Source organism: Lepisma saccharinum, chromosome 7 (assembly GCF_977018435.1).
Source record: "Lepisma saccharinum chromosome 7, izLepSacc3.1, whole genome shotgun sequence".
Lineage (NCBI taxonomy): Eukaryota > Metazoa > Arthropoda > Insecta > Zygentoma > Lepismatidae > Lepisma > Lepisma saccharinum.
The window spans coordinates 6,143,428-6,164,724 of record NC_139235.1 but is presented as its reverse complement, the minus strand read 5'-3'; positions in this window follow the sequence as shown (position 1 = coordinate 6,164,724).

Here is a 21,297-nt window from a genome sequence, read left to right as displayed (position 1 = left end):
AATGCTGACCAAGGCATGATTTATTGTCAAATAAACACATTATAAACGTGACGTTTCAACCTTGTAGCAAGGTCTTCTTCAGACATCAACTTCTTCAACTTTGAAGTTTGTTCAGAGGCTGAAGAAGACTTTGCTACAAGGTTGAAACGTCACGTTTATAATGTGTTTATTTGACAATAAATCCTACCTTGGTCAGCATTTTGAATGTTTTAAACATGGAAACAAGGGTTAATACTGTAATCAAGGAGACTTTTGAGACAAAACCCTTTCTTTCCCTTCGATACCTTTAGGAGAACATGCCGAGGCTTCCACATTCACAAGTCTCGTTTGCCCTGGTTCTGGGGGTGAAGGCCTGCGTCATTTTGGCTCCATAACCGTGGCAACCCTTAGGGAAGGGGTTGCAGACAGCGTAAGCTGTCAGCCTCCAGTTGGGACCTCATCTTCACGCTCTGCAACACTCTCCCAGCCACCTGCAGCATTAACAGCCGCGAGGCAACTGTTGCCCTTGACAAGTCTTCCCCCGAGGGGACCAAGCAGAAACAACAAACCGATGGATCTGCTACCAAAACCAGTGGTTTCACATCGGGGAGAAGACAATATCTCAAGGAACAATCCCACGTCCACACGCCGTCCAATGATCGAGGGGATAACAGACAGGAACCAATTATTTGGTAGCGTTCGCATGAATGTCGGTTTTGCTTATTTGTCATTACGCTTGTGGCGAGGCGTAAAAGTCTTACTTCAGGGCGTACGCGTAGTCTATTATTTGAAGGTCAACGTTGCATAAAGGTAAGCCTGTATTCTCATCAGGGTGACTGGTTCAGCACAAAGATAAACAAACAAGGGTTTCTAAGAGATTTCCTCCCCAATCCCAGTCCCCTAAATCTTATGACCAGAACCCGGATTTCGAGGCACTAAAAACTACCCAAATAGGCCCTAAAAATGAGGAAAATAATCATGAAAATAGTCACTAGAAATAACAATATTGTGAAAGGTCTCAAATTCAAATCATCTCTTCCAAATTTTAATACTTTCATAACACTAATTGCTTTCATTCCATAACATGCACAGAATTGTATAAAAAATGAATATGTTTTGATTTTCAAGACAAAGAAAATTTAAAATAGCTGTTTAAACCTCAAATAATAGAAACGTTTCATGCTGGTATCAACAATTGCTCTTCATCGTGATCACAAAGGAACAGTCATGCCCAGGTTGGGATTCGAGGCTGGTATCGAGATTGTGGGTCGACCGTTCATAGCGCTTGTTCACATTCGATGCTTCAAATTACTTCTAGTTGTCACCATGCACATAGATGATGACGTCAAGGGAACGATCACTCTCTTCTCACATGTTTAAAAAATGTTTATTCTTGACTTATAGTCGTCAAAATGGAGGGGAAGCACATTTCTGTGCTCCCTGAATCCGCCTGTAGGGAATCCTAAACTAAAAGGGCACACATACTCTGTGAAGTGTAACACAATTTTTCGATTGGATTGGATTGATTTAGTTTATTTTACTTCGCGTTTTGTTCCTCTTGGCTAATTTGCGAAGATGGGGATGAGTGATGAAATGATGAAATTAATGAATGAACATTCACAAACAACCAAGCCCGAGCGGGATTCGAACCCGGGACCCTTGGCGTCGCAGATCATTTTACGAGAATTTACAGTAATATATATGTGAACTTTTTCTTGTCTAGCACTGGCCACCTTGTAAGCAATGTTTCTTATGAAATAATCCCCGGCACTAGTACCGACACTCAAATGTCAACCTCATTTCCACGTAGTACACTCAAATATCGACCTCACTTCCACGTAGTACACTCAAATGCCAACTTCACTTTCACGTAGTACACTCGAATGTCAACCTCACTTCCACGTAGTACACTCGAATGTCAACCTCAATTTCACGTAGTACACTCAAATATCAACCTCACTTTCACGTAGTACACTCAAATATCAACTTCACTTTCACGTAGTACACTCGAATGTCAACCTCACTTCCACATAGTACACTCAAATGTCAACTTCACTTCCACGTAGTACACTCAAATGTCAACTTCACTTCCACGTAGTACACTCAAATGTCAACTTCACTTCCACGTAGTACACTCAAATGTCAACTTCACTTCCACCTAGTACACTCAAATGTCAACTTCACTTCCACCTAGTACACTCAAATGTCAACTTCACTTCCACGTAGTCCACTCAAATGTCAACTTCACTTCCTCCTAGTACAGTGAAATGTCAACTTCACTTCCACGTAGTACACGAAAATGTCAACCTCACTTCCACGTAGTACAACAACAACCAAATGCCAACCTCACTATCACGTAGTACACCCTGGACTGCATTACGCAGACTAACAAGGCTCTGGCGTCTGGACTCACAGCCAGTATAATCCTTTGTGGGACTTGTCCTGGTGCATTTGGTTCGTCATCGTTTTCTTTATCAATTTTTTCATCTTCTCACCATTCATCTTCGCGATAAGCCAAAAGTGGAAGAACAGCGTTGATAAAAATAGTTAAGGCACCTAAACTCAATATGGCCTAGTACCCAATATGGCCTATTTGCTGTTTCCAAATATTTACAATGTCAATTCAACAGCCGATGTTAATATGTGATTTTGACTGTGTGAACTACCTGATTGAACCTGTTGCCTGTGCCTATAGTACAGTAACTTGAAGACAAAGAAGCGAAATAGCTGAACCTTGTGATTGTGTTCTACGTGACCTAATATTGCATTGTCAAGTTATTACTTACTTCATTTTCCAAGTGATAGGTGCTTATATCTCTAATACATGTTATGGTAGCTCATAATTTCTACTTTACAACAATGTAGGCTACTTAAAGTGTAAATCACCAACCCTTGAGACCTTCTGTAAACAAACAGTCTCACCGATTCGATGTATCACTGAACACGGAGACCTTCCCGCACGCATAGAACTCGCCATGTTGAAAGTGGCACTACTTCCTTGCTGTTCACATGATTATTTTTAGAAAATAACCAATGTTATAAAATATCATTATGTACACAAATCTCTAAGCTCATTGAAAGTTACAATGCATATTCCTACAAAATGTTCACACTTATCTTGCCTTGCCATGTCCCCAAGTTATTTTACGAAGTGCACTATATTTGACGGAACAAATATTGTTATTAGGATGCTTGTCAAAGTTTCCAACTGCAATAAATTTACGAACTTTCTTTGTCTTGTTTCGATCATCATCAATATATTTATTTGACTTATAGCATTGCATGTGGCTGTTTATACCCATTATATATTTTATTTACATAAGATACAATTTACATAAAATGTACCAACAAATTTCAAATACACTCCTATCTATATCAAACCTTAGAAATATACATTACCATGTTATATCATTTTGTCTAAAAAAATGCAAGTAAATATATTTAATTCGCATGCAAGAAAGAAGCCAAATTTATGGGAAATGATTACTGGTGCAAAGAGTTAACCATAAAGGTGAAGCAATAAGTACCAAAGAAAGAGCATTGGGTTTAAAGTGATAGGTCATTTACGGCAGCGTATCCCATACTACAAATTGGCCGTTGTTTTACCTTTCGTAATGAATCCTGTAACAACTCTGAATTTTCGTGTGGATTATTTTACTTCTATGAGTTTGCAATGCTTTCTGCATGCACGTGGTTTTGTTTACAGAAGGTCTCAGGGTTGGTGATTTGAACTTTTTTTTTTAGTTTAGACTTTAATCTAAAGTATTGTTTATAACAAAGAGAAAAATAATACCATGTAAGGTGGACTCAATATAGCCTACATAGGAATAAATCGTGACATTATGTTCACGTGGAGTGTGTGGATCATACTAAGATGATAAAGGAACTTTCATTTGCCCAGACTGTGATGTGTAATCCATGGTCTTCTAGTAACAAATTATGACAAGTCTCTTCCTTGTTTATTGGTTTGTAAACAATGTTATTTCTTTGTGCAAATCTCATATGTCATTATCAGTCACGTATCTAGAAATATATTTCGGGGGGTCTGAACCAAGTATCTCCGGAGAAATAATAATAATGTTTATATTAAAACAATCATATTAAATAAAATTAATACTAATTACAACATTAATTAATAATAATAAATTAATAATATTACACGAATAGGTAAAACAAAACTATACAAGAGTGCTGACAATCACACAGATGAATACATTACCATCTCTCAGCTTCCGAGGTGCATCCTGGCGTCTTTATGGGCGATTGAAAAACACATAGTATTCACGCGAAAGGTTTCCTTGGTCGCGACGATGAAGATGCGAAAAGTGTTCATACTTCTGGTTCCTCGGTTTCTCTTCCCCTCGGGATCGGTGAACATCTCCGTGGTCTGGGCGTCGGGACGTCAACGTGGCGGCTGGTAGGCGTCGTCGGAGTGTCGACAGGACGGCGCTCGACGTCTCTCTCTCTCTCTCTCCGTGGCAGCGGGTAGGCATCATCGGCGTGGCTCGTCGTCTCTCTCTCTCTCCGCGGCGGCTGGTAGGCATCATCGGCGTAGTCTCTTCTGACATCGGGCGAATCGACGGTAACGCCCTCATCTCTCTTCTTCCTCTAGCCCGCCATAGTTTCCGATGTTCCTCGTTTTTCAAAAATTATCAACGGCGTAAGGTAATCACGGAAACACGGTCTCGCTTCAACTTATCCCAGCGGTTGAGGTAGGCGCACTCGTGTAGACTTACTGTCTATCACACACTGGTGTTCGCAAAACACAACAAAGTCCACTGTACACGAAGAGGTAGCACGAAGGTGCTCTCGTTACAAGAATCGCGGCAAAACTGTACACGGAGAGGTAGCACGGAGCTGCTCTCGCTACAAGGATCGCGGTAAGACTGTGTGTCGAAAAACCATGTCCTTCGTTTTATTTAGATTTTGAAAAAAGACGCTAGGCGTTCGTTGAAGTGACGCTTCCGAAGAGGTCATTCCACTTTGCTCTATTGTCTCCCAACTGGGACGAGCCGTGCTCGAAGTTGAGTTTCTGCGGATTAAGCCTCCGCCTCGCTGTCGCCATAGCTGCTCAATTGCAACCGGTGTCCACAAACTGATCAATTACAACCAATTTGATCTGGCGTCCGTAATTCTTGCTTGATCGCGACGAAACTCCACATATCCGTCCTTGCACACATGCCGCTGCGCTGGTATAAGTTTCACATGAATCTGACCGCTGGAAACCGAGATATTTAAATGTTTGTCACTACGGTCGAATTTCCTAAGCTTTAGATGCATAACGTGACCCTTCAGGTGCTCACCCTTAAGACACGCGAACGTCTCGTTCCTCCCGTCGGCTTGGCAAAAATCAAATATGTATTCTTACAAATTAAAACTCTCAACGCTTTGAATCAACACATTTTTTACCGCTATGGACAATAATAATAATAATAATAATAATAATGACGTCGGTAAATCTGACTGTCACAACCTCGCCCCCTTCTTCTTCCAAGGATTTCGTAAGCGTGAAAAATTCGCTCTACACAGGGACAGAATTTATTTGGTTACAAATCCTCGAACACACTGTATATAAAATTGACCAACAAATACATGAACACCCTGTATATAAAATTTACTCTCTGGACTGTACGGACACTGTGACCTTCCAGATACATAACATATATGATAACACCCTGAATATAAACATAATATGAAGAGTATATATACAAAACAGGAACAAGATGTGAGCATTTACGTGTCAGCTTGCATTCTTACGTCGCCCTCTCTTTCGTACCTGGGCGAACCGTGTCTCGAATTTGGCCTGTTCGTGTCTCTCGCCGGCTCCATGGCATTCTCGCTCCACGGCGTCCTGCAACTCCTCGATCTGACTCCGGGCTGACCGATCTGCTATGTGCGTTGCGCTGATAGAATCCATCCCTGACTTGGCCGTTCTGAAAAAAGCCGTCGTTTCTCCTTGGCGACGCACGAGTCGGACCTCCACGCCGTCTCCTGCCTCTGAACGGGCGTCTTCGTCGCGGTGAAGGTGGATCTTGCAGCTGGCGGTTCCTTTCAGCCCCCGGAGCGTGGTGCTGTCCTCTCCATCCCTGCTGGACTAGATGAACGCGTGGGTGTTTATTCCGGTGCGACGAATCATCTTCCGGTCGGCGCCGCTTGCTAAACTTCTCACCTCTGGTTTTTTGCCTCTCCTCCTCGCACTGAAACAGGTTTTCCAGTCTGAGGGACATCGCGTCGGCGTCAAACACGCATGCTCCATTGAGGTGACGACGAATCTCGTGTGGAAAATGGTACACCAGAGCGGCTATTATCTCCGCCGTAGTCATTTGGGGTTGCAGAGACTTGAACTCATTGTACCGTTTCCAAAAGTACTGGGCATACGTGAGTCCTCCGCCCCTGTCGTATCGTTCGTTTCGCACCTGCATCAGCATCCTCTCGACCTGCAGGGGACGTTGAAAATAAGTGAGAAACGCTTCTTTGAACTCCTCATATGAATTGAAGTTCCCCTCGTTCCTGTCCATCCAGTTCTTGGCCTGGTCCTGCATTAAACCTTTCAGAATCATAAGCCCATCCTCGTCTGTCAGACCTAACTTACGGGCGGTAGAATTAAATTCCTCGAGGTACGTGGAAGGAAGAATTCTGTCAGCACCCGAAATTTTTTTGAAGTGCTTCCGGTATTCGGGCGGAAACAGAGCTCTCCTGGCAGCCGGTGGTTCAAACTGTAAATCCTCGTCCCTCTGCTCGCGGCGCGGACTCAACCGTGGTGACGCAGTGTTTTCTCTTCGAAGGGGGCGGGGCGTTTCTGGAGCTCGCTGGTCGCTTTCCCCGTTCGAGCAAGTGGCGACGTCGGCTGCCGGTGGTGACGTCACTCGGGGCTCCCGCGACGATTGTGAAGTGCCGCTGCTAGTTATGCTCAGTTGACGCACTTTCATCTCGAGGTCCTCAATCCGTTCGGAATTTCCTTCAGCTCGAACTGAAATTTCCCTCACTTGTCGCCCCAGGGTGTCTATGCCACGGTCACATGTCGCTTCCAGCTGCACGCATTGTCGGGCCATCTGCTGCATATCTTCCTCTTGGTCGCGCACGCTCTGAGACAGTGTTGCCATCTGGTTTTCTTGCCGGTTGACCCGCGCGTTGGTATCGGCGATCTTGGCTTCGACCCGGGATTCGCATTCCTGTACCCGCGCGACGAGTTCCCGCGTAATCACCTCACCGGAAGTACGGATGGTCTCCTGGAGGCGGTCTTCCGTCACTTGCATCTGGGTGCTGATGGCCTCTATCTTTCTTTGGGTGGCTTCCATCCCGCTTCGCGTGGCCTCCATCTTGGCTTCGATTCCGCTTCGCGTGGCCTCCATCTTGGCTTCGATTCCGCTTCGCGTGGCTTCCATCTTGGCTTCCATCCGCAGTAGCATCTCGATGATCTGTTGGGAGTTGGTACCACTGAGGCTAGCTGCTTCGTTGACCCGTTCTGCTTCTCCCAGAGATACCTGTTGCGCGCTGGTCTCATTGGCTTGCCCCCCGCTGTTCGGTAGACTGGTTTCTTCACGTGGACTTAACGGGACATCGCACCGGGAACAAACCTGTCTAGCTGTGCCGACGTTTTCACTTGCTGGGAACTCCTCGCTGCAGACATCGCAAATCACCCTTACGTCACTCATGTTTAAGTTCTCGATGCGGCGGTTGCGCAATTTAATGAAATCAAATATTCAACCCTCGGTCGATTCTCAATGCTAGCTGACAAGCGTAAACGTGAGCGCTCACAATATATACCAATATATATATATATATATATTTAAACAATTCACAACGAAAAAAGATAAGGGCGGTCGATTCCCCCTTTGCCAGAACTCAACTTAACGCCTAATGCCATATGCCAACAAACATTTTAAAATGCCTAACGCCTTACGTAGCTGCCCTACTACCTTGACAAAAAAACGCCTAATATCTCAATTACCACCTCACGTCAAAAATAAAACAATAAAATCTCACAATGAAACACAGTTACATAACACCAAAATACGCCTGACGTAGCCCTTACAAAGACGACATGTGAAACGCCCTCCCTTGCCCGGGAAAACAAATGCTACCACTACCTAGATAGAGGCGGCAAAATCTCCCTCGGACAAGCGAAATAGCGTTACGGTCCAGGTTAAGTTCGTGTGTAGGAACCGGTGACCGACAGTGCATAGTGATAAGCCATATCGAATAAAAACAAAGACATATGTACTTTCAAATAACCACCTCTTTACCTGTAGCCGGGAAGCGGCTAGCTGCATACCTGAAAATCACGGGTAGCGACATGCGTACGAATTGATATAGCCCAAAATTAACATGAAAAATAAGAAGTATATTCTATTCATAACCAACAAACAATGGAATTATTACAGGTCCCCACTCTTGCATTCCACACACATTCTCTCACAGATTCTCTCTACGGGGTCATCAACACAAAAATGATACATAGTATGTACAGGTTTATATGACGACAAGCCCTAATTATCGCATTCATATTTAAATTTACCTTGAATTTTTGTCTAATCAGGTCATTTGTGATTTTGCTCCAGTGCTACTCAAATCCTAGCCAGCCCTTACTTAAGTTCACCCTTTTAAAAGAAACTAGTCGGCGCGGTGACAATACATTATTTGACCGGCATAAACAAAGGCGTCTCAACGGCAATTACATTCACGTGGGCGGACGTTTTCCTTTTACAAGACCTCACGTGGTTCAAACATAACAAATAACCTCCGTTGAGTGAGGCAAACATATACTCTCTAGCAGGCGGGACTTAAACACTTCGCCGCGACGAGCAATTCATATTACCAGGCAAATACTTTTCACAAATAATCACGTATGCGACCTGACATAGCTAGCAGTGACACAGCACTGACACATAAAAAATGAACAAACCTCAAGTAGATTAAACAATTAAGTGGGCGGCGCTTTACTCTAATGGTACGCACTTTAAACAAATACAAAGGAGCACAAACAACAATGAATTTAAGATCATTAAAAAAAATATCACAAGGAATAAGAAAAATTGACCTGAGACGAATAGATTACAAGTGACAAGCGCGACGGGAGTTTGATATGAAGTTTCGAGTTGAGTGGGCGTTTTCAAAAATGTTGACGAATTTCAAGGGCGTTCTCTAAATCAATCGGGCCGTCACGTGCTGACAATCACACAGATGAATAAATTACCATCTCTCAGCTTCCGAGGTGCATCCTGGCGTCTTTATGGGCGATTGAAAAACACATAGTATTCACGCGAAAGGTTTCCTTGGTCGCGACGATGAAGATGCGAAAAGTGTTCATACTTCTGGTTCCTCGGTTTCTCTTCCCCTCGGGATCGGTGAACATCTCCGTGGTCTGGGCGTCGGGACGTCAACGTGGCGGCTGGTAGGCGTCGTCGGAGTGTCGACAGGACGGCGCTCGACGTCTCTCTCTCTCTCTCCGTGGCAGCGGGTAGGCATCATCGGCGTGGCTCGTCGTCTCTCTCTCTCTCCGCGGCGGCTGGTAGGCATCATCGGCGCAGTCTCTTCTGACATCGGGCGAATCGACGGTAACGCCCTCATCTCTCTTCTTCCTCTAGCCCGCCATAGTTTCCGATGTTCCTCGTTTCTCAAAAATTATCAACGGCGTAAGGAAATCACGGAAACACGGTCTCGCTTCAACTTCTCCGAGCGGTTGAGGTAGGCGCACTCGTGTCGACTTACTGTCTATCACACACTGGTGTTCGCAAAACACAACAAAGTCCACTGTACACGAAGAGGTAGCACGAAGGTGCTCTCGTTACAAGAATCGCGGCAAAACTGTACACGGAGAGGTAGCACGGAGCTGCTCTCGCTACAAGGATCGCGGTAAGACTGTGTGTCGAAAAACCATGTCCTTCGTTTTATTTAGATTTTGAAAAAAGACGCTAGGCGTTCGTTGAAGTGACGCTTCCGAAGAGGTCATTCCACTTTGCTCTATTGTCTCCCAACTGGGACGAGCCGTGCTCGAAGTTGAGTTTCTGCGGATTAAGCCTCCGCCTCGCTGTCGCCATAGCTCAATTGCAACCGGTGTCCACAAACTGATCAATTACAACCGATTTGATCTGGCGTCCGTAATTGTTGCTTGATCGCGACGAAACTCCACACATCCGTCCTTGCACACATGCCGCTGCGCTGGTATAAGTTTCACATGAATCTGACCGCTGGAAACCGAGATATTTAAATGTTTGTCACTACGGTCGAATTTCCTAAGCTTTAGATGCATAACGTAACCCTTCAGGTGCTCACCCTTAAGACACGCGAACGTCTCGTTCCTCCCGTCGGCTTGGCAAAAATCAAATATGTATTCTTACAAATTAAAACTCTCAACGCTTTGAATCAACACATTTTTTACCGCTATGGACAATAATAATAATAATAATAATGACGTCGGTAAATCTGACTGTCACACAACAAATGATAAACGAGTATATTTACATTATTTAATTTTCGTATTTAATTAGTCTTTCGGGTGGGGAGGGGTGGGGGTCCGGATCCCCCAAAATACGTAGAGTTCCAGATCTTCAAAGCCGTATGATCCCATTATAATCTTGACTTTCAATAAGTTTTGAGGAAATTATACAACAAATGCTAAAAAAGTAAATTTTCATTTAATTTTCGTACTTAATAAGTCCTTCGGATGGGGGGAAGGGGTCCTGACCCTCTAAATACATCCTTCTTCGTGTCCTTCAAAGCCGTATGATCCCAATATAATCCTAACGCTAAACGAATATATTTTTCATTATTTAATTTATGTACTTGATAAATCTTTCGGGGTGGGTCCGGACCCCCTGGACCCTCATAAATACGTCGTTGGTCATTATGTAAATAAGATGTAATATAGCCTACTTATCCACCCATAAAAGCAACATGTGGTACTTTCTTTATAATCTCTGTTGCATATTTTGATGTGAAAGAACAAAATATATGACTAGGCCATATTGGGTACATACGTATGTACTCAATATGGCCTAACGTAACTTTTTAATAAAATCTTCCTTACATCTATGTTATTAATTGGAATTGGCTCTAATTTTCAGTAAACGTCCAGAAATGTTCCCTCTTTTGAATCTTGCAATTAGTTTTACCTGTGGTTTTACCTTTCTGGCCTTGCAATCTGGCCTTAGATAGGCCATATTGACTTCATGTACCTTACTTGATAGAACTTTCTGCACTATAACTTTGAGTGTTTATTTTTCTCTGTCTTTCAAGTATTGTAAATCAAGAAGTAACAACTCATCGAAATGATAGGTTCGGTATCCCTTTCTACACCTTAGATTTCGGAGGGTTTTTTTTTCTTATGAAGATTATGTGATGCTAATAATGAAGATCAAAAATTTGGAGCGCGGAAACAAGTATTCAAGAATGTACAGCCGTTTGAGTCCAAATTTCCCACCTATTCCGGGTTCCGCCCCTGGGGTAATTGACCTACCGCCCCCTACCGCTACCGCGGCCCCGCCTTTATCTATAGAGTCCCTTTTAAAGGCATGTTAGAAATTTGCCGGAGTCACCTGGCCCCAACACTATTTCTCACTGTTTTCCGCATTGACACTTGAACATACCAAATATGAAGGCTAAAATGAAACCTAAAAAGGTAACTTACCTCTTTTTATCAAGGCCGGGCACTGAATTGCGGGTCGAAGTTAAATTTGTAAGTCCAAAAATGAAGTAACTCCTACATTGAAAGTCCTTGTTGTCCTTTTCTACAGAATACCACCCTCCACAGTAGTAGAGATGTACGCCAGTGGCTGTTGCTATTTAATATTCGCAATTTATTTGCACGTACTTAGAACTAATTTGCACGGGTTTTAATTAATTTGCATGTACTTAGAACTAATTTGCATGTACTTAGAATACTTTACATTTATGTATTTGCTTATTTATAACTTTTATGAATATATAATTATTTATTTTATGAAAAATATGTATATAGAAGGTAATTAGAGGTACTAAACGCTATGCATATGGTTTTATATTCATTACTGCAAAGTATGTAATGTATCAAACGATAATATTAATGTTTATAATATTGAAAATAAGTTTTTATGGTTTATGAACCGCTATGAAGGGTGGTAATGGGTGTAATTACAGGTCCAATTACGATTTGGGACGGTCCCGGTACTCGAACCCACGATATGTAACGGTAATAAATGGTTAGGCCTATAGTGTATACTACGTATGTAATAATTTCATTATGTTATGAAAGACGGTGGTCTCAGACGCTAGACAGAATACTGTCTCCGAATCTGAACTCCGCGCAGGTAGACGAGAAAGGAATTTGGGAGATGTGCGGTCAAGGTCAAATGACGTCAGAACGCGAGAACCCGATTGACCAATCAGAGAACGCGTCGGTAGATTTTCAATACCAGTTTTTCCAAGGTTAATCAGAACGCAAGAACAGGGGAAAGGTATGCAATACTGTAGGGCAGGGGAGGGATTCAACCAGACAACAAAGGATGTCTGAGAATGTGCGATGTGGGTCAAATCTCTGAAGCTATGCGTCGCTTGTAGAACCGGTTTCCGCCGCCAATTAATATTCCGCTCAGGGTTGCCCCAAGGCACAGGACGCTTTAGCGCGGGTTTTTGACTAGAACGCTTGCATGTCAGAACAGGTTTCTGTTTAAGTAAGCCAAGGTTACCGAGAACACAAGAAAAAAGGATTTTTGGATACCCAATTAGATTGGAGCGAGAACTTTAATTTGAACAAGGAGAACGAAGCGTAGGGGTTTATTATCTGTACTATGAAGAAGGGAGAGCTATCAGGGACTGGGCCTACAGTTTTCACCATTTGCTTTTATCACGGGGTTTCGAACCTAGGACCCGTTGATTATTGATTTAGGTAGTAAATTTATGTTACTGTGTGCTATTTAATATATTATTGGGGTTATTTTTTACCAAAAATTATTATATTTTCAACACACAAAGTGTGTGTTTTCAACTTCTATCTGTTTATTTCACAAGTTTAGGCTTATTATTACCAAAATAACACTATTTATACTATTCAGGCAACACTTTTTATTAAATTTTAGACACACAAAGATATTTTTACAACTTTTTAACTTATTATTTTACAATTTTATACCTATTTTTACCAAAATAACACTATTTATACTATTCAGGCAACATTTTTTATTAAATTTTGGACTCGCAAAGATATTTTTACAACTTTGAACTTATTATTTTAAAAGTTTATTTCAATGTTTTTTACACAAATAACACAATTTAAGCTATTCAGACAGAAGTGTTTATTTCATTGTGCATTTACAAAGAGAGATTTTCAACTTTTAACTTATTATTTACAAGTTCAGGCTTATTTTTTACTCTAATAACACAATTTCATCTATTCAGGCAATATTTTTTATTAAATTTTGGACTAGCAGACATTTTTTTATTTTTAACTTATTATTTTACAACTTTATGTTAATTTTTTACCAAAATAACACTATTTATACTATTCAGGCAAATTTTTTTATTACATTTTGGACTCGCAAAGACACACAGACACACACACATACACCTACACACACACACACACACAGAGAGAGAGAGAGAGAGAGAGAGAGAGAGAGAGATTTTTTCCAAGTTTACAGGATTATTCTCTAGTTTACTCAAATAACACAATTTAGTTGTGTTTTGAATTAAATTTTGTACACATGAAGTGTGTTTCGTCAAGTTTTACCCTTTTATTTTACAAGTTTAGGCTTAATATTACTCAAATAACACAATTTAATCCAGTCAGGAAGGATTTGTTATTATATTTTGGATGCACAAAGAGATGTTTTCAACTTTTTTACTGATTTTTTGTAGGGTATATATTAATTTTTATTTATTTTGTTTTGTATTATATATACAGTTACAAATTTTTAACTTAGAGTTTAGTATTTATTTAAATCTTTTCAAAAACACTAAAGAAAAAGTACTTTTAGCTAAAATGTAAGCCACAAAATATATTATTATTATTATTATTAGGGTTTACTGATTTCCACTATGCTATTTTTGGTTCTGCATTTCTATATGTATTTATTTAGGTCAGGTTAAGCCTGCTACGTAGGAAAGTTTGTTTATTTTCGAGTTTGCTGAGTATTTTGTTACACTTATACTAGGTAAAGTTTCCTAAATATATCAGGTAGGGCTCCATCCATATATTTTTGTTTTTGCTGTTTGGAGATGATGCGATCAGCATCACTCTCCATCTGCTTTTTATTTTATGTACCCAATATTATTTTGAGGCTTAGTGAATTCTAGAGCCTATTTATGCAGGAGAGAGGGCCTGAAAATTTTGATCTCAGATAACCCACAACTATTTGTCAGAGTATTTTAAAGGATATTTTATATTTATTATGTGCCACTAGAATATCAAAGCTTGCTTAATTTTTATGTCTGTAACGCTGTTATTGTATTTCTAGCTATGGCTTACTGGATAAAGTACACGAAATGTTTATCTTTTCGACTATTTACCTTTATACGAGGCCAAATTTTTAGTGTAACGAAAATTATTGTGTGTCTATAAAGACTGAAATTTCTTTACCGATGGGTCCATAACTGGACGCTTACCAACATTGTTCCTTTTTTTTTTTTTTATAAATATAACCATTTATCAATATATTGACAATTCACAGGACAAGACGAAGTTCACAGACGACTGTCTATATGGACCATAGGTCCACTTGCTAATTTTTGTCTATGCTAGAAGAATAATTTAGCCTTATAGCCTTTTTCCAGGTATTTTTGAAGTATTACTGGTTTTTTGGGTGCATCAACATGACATGAATCCATCATCCGCCATCATAGAAGCTCTGAAAAACCTTTCTGACGTTACGCATGGAATTTTAATTTAAAAAAAACTTAAGTTTCGTAGCACGTAGATCTAAAAAAAATAACTTCCGCGCTATTTGCAAACACGGTTTGTTATGAGGAACTAAATATTTTCACGAAAATATTTGAAATGTGCCTGAAATCGAGGGTGTAGAAAGGGACACCGGGGCCGAAATGATTGTGAAAACTTTATGATTATGTTCCTTGTTTTAATGTTTTAGTTATTAAAAAATGCAACAACATTGAGAGAAAACTGTACTTTCAATTTAATGAAATAAATACCAACACTTATCTGTAATACTGTTAACAGTCCAGAAAATATATTTTTATATCTTCATGCCTCTCTTCAAAATAAAAGTTTCACAAAGTTTGGGAGAGAGCGTCATGATCGTTTCCATTTCTTCCCCTTGCACCATCTTCTCACGCTATTTGGTTTGTAAATGAAGCGATTACACGTGGACCCAAAATCTCCTGATCCGCAACAACAGGGCAATGAATTTGGGACATTTTACGAGATGGATTCATATTTAACGAAAGCACTGCCATCTGGTGGGGAGTTCCATCCTCGGCAGCTGACGTCGTAGGGTGGAGCGGGGTCTCTTTGTAAAGTGCGGCCGTTAAAAACTACAAAATGGCCGTAAGGGAAAGACGCGTGCATATATTTTTTCCGTAATTTCCTGCCTACCAGACAGTTAAGGATGATCACAAGCACTTCCGGTTCTCGTGGAAGCGACTCGCGCGCCTCCTGTCCGCCGGTCCGAAGCCGAAAATGCTATGTATGCAAATTTATGGTAATGTTTGGTGATACAGTGTTAACGTGAAAAATGTACACAGTTCGTTTTCGGAATTTTACATGATGACGTTCCGCACGAAAAATGTTGATTGGTTGTGTCAGAATTTGTGGAACCCGCACGAGATGGAGTTTATTGATTCAATAATATCCGGTGGCCATGTGGCAAACTCCTCTCTCCCTCGTGTGGGGGGTTTTTAACTGAAAAATAGACTATCATTTACAATCAAAATGAAATCTCGACACACTCTTCTCTCTCCCTGGTGGTTTGCGAGTTTGAATTAATGCGAGTGCGTGTTGGTGATGGTCGTGTGTTTGAAATAATCATCTCTACGCTTGGATTGAAATTCTGTTATCGTCGCGTTTTACATTACTGTTCCTGAATGCCACGTTCTACTAGGTTATGGCGGATAGCAATTCTCGTTATAACTATATGATAAAATAAAATAAAATTAATAAAAACCATAGGAGTAAAAGAAAAGTGTAATAAATTTTCTTCAATTTACTAGTACGGACTTATGGCAGAGAGCGTCAAACTCGTCAAGAGATGGAGTTACTTTTCAAATTTGAAAATACATGACGAGCTACCAACAGTTGTTTTCAAACACAAGTTAAATACATCTCTTCATAATATCGATTTTTGTTCAACAATGTACAAGATTGAAGAAATTTGTCTTCGTTATAAACTAAATCTTTATTTAATCATTTTTATGTGCAAGAGCAAATATGATTTATTTGATAAAATCAGTATAGCAAAGTATTTCTCCCTCGTTTTCAATAAAATATCGTATTCCTATTGGCTGTTTATGTTAGGAGTGGGGGAACCACGCTTCGTGTTCTTGGCGATGTAAAAACTTCCACGTTCGCATTTTTAATTGTTGCCAACCTGAACTTTAGCTTACTATCGCTAATTAACATTGATGTGTTATATAATTATCAGTTTTTCTTGTGCTATTTTATGTTATGAGTTTGTATTGTAAGTTAGAACAATCTGTTATGCTGCGCCTCGCGCTTGAGGTAGCAGTTGAGGTCTTGCTATTAACTGTGAAGGTGGTGCGCGGACTCTCGTGTCAAATAAATTCCTTATGACTGCCTGCGAGCGTGCATGACCCAACAAATTATAACTTTTAACTTGTGCGAATCAGTATGTACGCGCGCGATTCGTGATTAAAGATTTTGGACATTTTAATTATAAAGTATTTGGAATTTTATTTACTGTCACGTGTCGCAATTCGGTGGTTTCCTTCCAGGAGGAAGGGTGGATCGTCTTAATCCCGATCCCTGGGTGAGAACTGGTGCTCCCAACTGACCAGCCGGAGCAAGGAGCGGTGTGTTGCCAATTCGGATCTCCATACCCTGGAGAACGAGTGACATTGCAACCATTACTGGTTTTGGTAATATGTTAATTAATTGCTGGCCAGCTACAAGGTGTAGGGTTAAGTAATATATTTCCAGTGTGTACTTTTATGTTATTATTGCATGTAAGTGTATGTGCTTAATGGATTGTGATTTTTGCTGGATATTAGATTCCACTGTTTTTTAGTTTCCAGGTTGGGGGAGCTAGGTGTCTTTCAAAAGACCGTTGCAGTGGAATTTTCCAGTTCTACGGGGTCCACGTTCACTGACGTTTACCCCGAATATAAAAAAAGGCCAGTTGGGCTTTAGAGAAAATTTTTTTACTACCTTCACAACGATGAAGACCCTTCGAAAGTCTTGTCCACTCATGGTAGCTAGACTGATGATGGAATATAATGTATCATTTGGCCAAGGAACCTACTTCGAAAGTTTAGTCCACTTATGGTGGCTAAACTAATGATGGAAAATATATGTATCATTTGGTAAAGCCAACCCCTGTTTGAAATCACCAAGTTTCCCAATTAGCAAAAGATTTGCATTTGTAAGATATTGCAGAGTCGCATCATAATGCCTTGCGGGCTGAATGAGGATGCTGCGTAAGGAAACGCAAGACTGTCGGAAGGCCACAGAGATAGTTAGGTTAACTCTGTGTTAATGAAAGTACCAATGGTTAGGCCATAGGTACGCCTTGCTTGAATGAAGGAAATTGGTTGATTATGTAAATGCACATATCGAAACACTCTGTAAATATGTAAATAATAGCAACGTATAATAAATCCATATAATCCTACTAGAAATGTTATGATTTCCTGAATTAACTCCAAGAATGACAGTAATGTGCATTTTTAAACAAATATTTATTCACTTTCTGTACATGTGTAACGAACCAGGGACTAAAAAATATAAATGTTATGTGAAATCCCCCTTTCGTAATTCCGGCCTTATTATAATCTGCTCGCCTGACACCCAGGGTGAGGTGGAAGGAGAGATTGGAAAGGATTTTACAAGGAAGTAATCCAGAGGGCCGGAATTAAACCAGGGACTTGGGGGCCGCCATTTCACACGGCCTAGAGGGTGATTCAAAAGTCCCTTAACACCCCCTATAAAAAGTAAAGGAGTTAGGTTGGGTACAATTGGTCATGATAGAAACAGGTCAGGCTTAGGGGGAACCACGTTGGTGTGTTCCAAGCGGACGTCCGCCATATTTGTGGCCTCCATATTGAATTCAACTCAATTTTTTTAAATGGGAAGGGGGTGATGTCATATACAGTATATATATGAGATACTGTTTTCTCACACGGAAAATGATACAATTGTTACAATCATGCAGTCGTAACTTTTTCCTGATTAAAGATAGGTTGAAGAAACCTTCACCACTGCATTTCTCGTAAAATTCTAGCCTGATTTGATTCCAGTCTGATTGGCACGCGGGAAACCCGAGGTGGGTGATCGAAGGTCGGAATTTTTCCGGCTTTGTCCCAGCATAAAGCGGCACCAGAGCCCACCCAGCCTCAAATCAAATGGTACCGGGGGGAGGAGGTAAAGGCGGCCGCAGCGTTGTGCTGATTACATCACCCCCAAGATGGCCGCCATCGGACATTATGTGGGGCCCACATACTCTACATGTGCCTTCATGGCAAGGTGGTATATGCACACGGAACTTTACCTCTACCTGTATATATTGTATTCGTTTCTGTACCCCTGAGTAACTACGTTTAATTTTTACATACGCATGTTCGAACTCTCTACTATGACAATGGCTAAGGCCCCCTAAAGGCTTACTTGTATCCCCCCCCCCCCGCACTGCGGGGTTTTGCGGCTTGTAGATCCGGCACTGCTCACATTTGTAAGTTTTTTTAACTTGAGGGAAGATTGATCATATTTACAAGTCGTCGCCAAATCGAATCTGTATGAACTGCATGTTCCCCAGGACACAGCAACGAGGATATCAACGGACGCAGGCAGATACAGGGAGATTTGGAGCTAGAACACATCTAAAAATAAGAAAATAAATTACTTTTTTTTCCCTGGTTCGTTCCCAGTGTTTCTGTATTACTCTTGTTCATAAAATCATTAGAGTATCGCAGAAGGAAAAATTCACGTGGTGGGGCCTGTTACCCCACCCCCTCCATTGGGATGTGTGTTCCGACGTGACACTCATGACTGTAACAGTGTACAATTGGTTGGTAGTGATGGTAGTTTTTGTAATAACTGCCCATATGTAAATAAAAAAGCACATTGATACAAAATTAATGTTTTTTGAGGGTTAGTGAATGATAAAATATGTGTGTGACATTCATTAAAGTTTCTTGTTTTTTTTTATTAATGATCGTAATTTTTCTAATTATTAAGGTTTCTTGAATTTTAGTGATAAAAAATATAGGCCTCTGTGCCTCCCTTCTACGGCACGGGTAAGCTACGGTTAATCCTGAGTTTTTCCGATAAGTACAGGAGATATAGGTACCTGCTGGTTTGGTAAGGGGAATTGCCCCTACAAGAAACAACACTCCACAAAATCAGTATTTCTGCCCAACCCCGTAACCTATTACCCTGCGGATCCATTGAATAACCACATGTCCACAGCGGTCATAAAGAATCGGAAGAGACAGCGATTGAAATCTGTGGGTTGGGCAATCCATAACGAACGATTCGCATCTGTGGCACTGTCGATTCTGCGACAATTCAAACAGGGAACGCTCGTAATTCAACCACGCACGTTACCTTAATTGAAATTGATGGGAAATCGTTCCCGAACATCGCCCACCTGGAGTTTTTACAAATTAATTGCGATCGTCAGGTCCAGGAAGGAGAAAAAAAAACAGCTTGCGATCTAGTGGCGGAATAATTTCCCGCCCCGGTGGGTCCCCAAATCTAGGGAGCATCTCTAGCGTGACACCTAGGCGCTAACCGTTTGAATATTTTATCCACTCCCCTTCAACTCCGATTCATTCGTAGGGGTTGGGGGGGAGGAGGTGTAATGTTTGTCGACGAGCGACCGATGGTCTTTTGTTTCTTTTGATGGTGGTACAAAAACGCACAGGAGGGGAAAAACGGGACAAACGAACGCCGAAAGCTCACAATAACCTGTTCGAATTTTGTTGTTAGGCTCGCAAATTGATTCCCTATCAACCTAATGGCGTTTCATTGTTTACGATTCGCCGGTCGCTTTCAGTGTAATGGGTTAATACGAGGCGACCTTTTTTTCGTAATTATCGACGTCCCGGTGACAAAAGCTGTTTGCAAATCTAAATTGCCAAAATGCGTCCGTTTGGTCCTTCAAAGAGCAAGCAAATTAATTAAAATATTAATTATGCGATTTTATTTATTTCGCATGAAACGCTTTTCATTAATTATCACGTTACCATTCGAACGCGATGCAAACGCATGATAACTGCTCCCCCCCTTCTATCTGAAATGCAAATGCATGCAATAATTATAAGTAGCCGACTGCAAGCACTGTACAGTCGCCTGCAATATATATGGGACACTCAGATCCTGAAATATTAGCTTCCCCACAAGTCGTTATGCGTGTTGCCTAACTACGGCGATAAGTGTATTTTAATAGCAAAGTTTCAATGCGAACTTCTACCACCGCCGTGGAGTTAGGCAACACACATAACGCCTTGTGGGGAAGCGAATATTTCAGGATGTATATGTCCCATTTTTATTGGGTGACTTTCGTAACGCAATGCTAATCCTGCCTTGGGATCGAACCAGAGACCCTGAGCTGTCTATTGGGTGGCGTAGTTATTCATTGTTCAGATGGTTATCACTCGCTTGGCTTAAATGTGATATATGCAAGAGGTTACATTCAAAGTTATGACAAAAGAACTTACATGTACAATAATTGGATTTTTGTACTCTCCATGACTAAACCGACATGGAATTGTCTAAAAAGGATATTACTTGCCTCACAATCAAATGAAGGTTATTTCCACTCTTGGCCTCTCAATTGTCACATGTCTGACCTCCCTGTCAGAATTTACTCGGTTCACGCACCATTGTCCAATAATCGTCACCCACTTCCATTCTCTCTCACCATCCGCGAACTTTTTCTCTGTCTCGTATCCTCGCTCCCTCTCGATTCCAACGCCCATTCCATATCCGTCTCTCAAGTCAATAACCTAACATTTGCCTAATTGCTTATTCCGCATTCCTTTCTCTGTTTCCTGCTATGCTAAGAATGACGGAAGACTTGTCACTTCTACCCAATACCTTGGGTACGATATGCTTTCACCAAAAATAAAAACGGAACACATATCCCAAATTTTATTATTTATATCACCGATTATAACAGACGTGAACCCATTTACCGTAATTAATTAAGCAAA